Source organism: Microtus ochrogaster, linkage group LG3, assembly GCF_000317375.1.
Source record: "Microtus ochrogaster isolate Prairie Vole_2 linkage group LG3, MicOch1.0, whole genome shotgun sequence".
In the NCBI taxonomy this organism is placed as follows: domain Eukaryota; kingdom Metazoa; phylum Chordata; class Mammalia; order Rodentia; family Cricetidae; genus Microtus; species Microtus ochrogaster.
Window position 1 is genome coordinate 28332299 of NC_022029.1, and position 3240 is coordinate 28335538.

Genomic DNA, 3240 nt, shown 5'->3' on the forward strand with positions numbered 1-3240 from the left:
CCAATATAATTGTGGGCCGGTGGAGTGGCTCAGTGGATTGATGATCTTAGTCTGATCCCATGTGTGAAGGACAGAACTAGCTCCTCAGTGCTATTCTCTGCCTTCCTCGTGTGTACCATGACACATATGTACCTACACACACACGCCAAGAGTAGTAATAGATTAGATATATGTAAATAAGTATGTTTCTGAGGAATATTGCTGAAGGGAATCCCTACTGGAAAATGGCCACCTAGAGGGATTTTCCTGAGGTTAACCTCAGAGGCACACAGAGGTCACAGCAGCTGTGGTCCAGGCTATATCTCAAACTGGCAGCAATGTTGAGCATCTTCCATCTGGCAATTCTTTTTCAAGCTTGAAAGATGCATAAAGTAAGGGTTACTCATCCCAAGAATAGTGGAGGCTTGCACTAAAATTCCAGAAAAACCTCCGAGACTGAGCAGTGTGTGTCCAGCTAAGATTCCCTGCTGGAGGACGTGAGAGGCGGTTACTTAAAACTGGGAAGATGAAGCCTCAGTTCCAGTGGAAATGAGAAGACGTTGGAAATTGAATGTCCACTGAGGAAAGCTTCAGGCACAGAGTGAAGAGTCCATGTGAGCTTGGTAGGCAGAGCTGGAGAGGCAGGACTGCTGGAGCCCAGACGAGGTGACCACAAGCTCCAGGTGCTAGCTATGGATGGAGCTGAAGTTTTGTGTTCTCCTGATGGCTTTTAGTATTGCTACACTCTCATTTCTCCCCTTTGTGGTGGGAAGATGTATTCTGTGTCCTGATGTATTGGAATATGCAACTTGCGTATTGATTTTATAGGAATGAGATCCCCATTGATCTCATTTTCTTTGATAGCTGGGTGGTGGTGGCACACACCTTTAATCCTGCACTTGGAAGGCAAAAGCGGGTAGATCACTGAGTTCAAGGCTAGCCTGGTCTACAAAAAGAGTCCAGGACTACATACACAAAGAAATCTTGTCTCAGAAGAAAAAAAAAGACTTCCAAAAAGAGTAAATGCATTTTACATTGTGGGATAAAAATGTGCCTATTGGGGCTACAGATGGGATGTTATATTTCAAAGTGTTATGTCCATGGAAGAGACAGCTCAGTGGCTAAGAACAATGACTTCTCATCTAGAGGACCTGGGTCTGATTCCCAGCAACCAGGTAGCAAGCAGTTCACAGTTGTCTGTGACTCCAGTCCCAGGAAGTCTCCACAGGACACACATGGTATACAGACAGACATGTGGGCAAAACGTCCATATTCACTTAACTAATTAGTTAAAAACAAGCGCTGTGGTGGATGTGTTTAGGGACACTAGTCCTGAGGAGATGCAAATAGGTGTCCACTCAGACAGGAAGTCAAGGACAGATGTGGCAAAAGCCCAGCCTGGTAAAGCAATGAGCTTGTTGGTATTTCTTACAGAAGTATGGGTGAGGGGTCACCTACACAATCAAGGATGACTCGGAGAAAGCTGTATCATCAAAAGCTCGTTCCCAACATGGGTGATAGCTCACAGAAGCTGGAACCCTGAAGCTCATTGCATGTACAATTTGAAGGCAGCCCAATAGATTACAGAGCCACCCCACTATTCTTACAGATTACGCCAACTCGGGGATGGAGGGCTGGTATATCTGGTCAGTTTCTGGAGCTTTCTGGAGCTGTTGAGTTGTTTACTAAGATATAATTACATTGGTTTCTCCTTTCCCTTTCTTCCTTCCAGCCCCTAACGTATACACACACACACACACACACACACACACACACACACCGTGCTCTCTCCCAAATTCATAGACTCTGGCCTCTTTTTCTTTAACTGATATATACATATCAGTTAAATGTATGCATATATATTCCTATGTGCCTTTCAATGGATGTCTGGATGATTAAAAGACATGTTCCATATAAATACAATGGAGTATTACTCACCCCATAGAAAAGTGTGAAATCACATTGTGTTCAGGAAAGTTCACAGAACTGGAGATTTTCAGGTTTAGTGAAACACAAACATCACATTCCTTCTCCTTTGTGGGAGCTAGGAAGAGAAAGACACGAAATGGAGGGGCCATTAGAGAAGAGGAGAATAAAGTTAGGGAGGATTCTTGGAGGAAGAATGTCTGGACTGGTGTCGCTAACCAGCAGGGGGAGCCTCTTACACACGTACGAGAAGAATAGGGTGCCTCCTCCCCAGCCTCGTGGTCTGAAAAGAATCAGTCACTGAAATTGCGGTCAAGATGGAAAGGGATTTAAAAACATCAATCCCACAGACTGCGTACACATAGTCCTGGTGATGTAGACCTGTAATCTCAATACACGTGAGAGTAGAGGCAAGAAATCCAGGAGTTCAGAGTCACCCTTAGTGGCTATATAGGTGGTTCCAGGCCACGCTAGGCTACATGAGACTCTGTCTCAAGAAAGGAGGAGGGGCATGAAGATGCGGCAGCCCCCTGAACTCTGGCGCTATCCCTCCCTTCCTCCTCTCATTTATTCACCCTCACAGGGTTTATGAAATGGTAAGACTTATATGGTACCAGGGAAACTGAGCGGCAGAGAGGAGCAATCCGATGCCCACAACCACCTCTAGGAAGCGGCCCTACCAAAGTTAGATATTGGCTCCCAAGACCAGGTGTTTGTGGTTGTTTCGTTTTGCCATGTTACTGGAGGGCGATAAGATTGCACATGACAAAAGTAGAAAGGTATTGGAAAATGATGCGCGTTTGAAGCCCCTTCATCGTGGCGACGATGTGGGAGCAACAGCTCCACCGAAGGTCACGTGTCTTAGGTAGAACCCGGGTCGGCCAGTTTAGAAGCTCAACCCACTAGTACCGCGGACAGTGGACACGGGCCGACGATCCCACAACATGCCACCAGAGGTCGCCCCAGGACACACAGCGGCGCTGCCACTGTCTTCAAATTCAACTGAGCGGATCTTCCAGACACCGCTGCACATTGGCCTAGGGACCCAACCAGACAGGAACCCTGTACGATGCTACAGGAGAGCGTCTGCGCCGAGACCCCAAGATAAGGATATTTAGTGAGTTGCTTCCCTTTGGGGCCTCAGTTTCAGCGTCTATCAAACGAAATAATCAGAAGTCGTCTAAACTGTGGAGCGGTGCCTGGATTAAATGAGAGCCCTTGGAAAGACAACGGAACCAAGTGACGAGAGTCCTTCCATCTGGAGTTCAGGGCTAGCTTGGCCCAGGTGGAAACCCGTCTCAAGGAAACAAGAACTAGATGTGCATGTCCACCTCT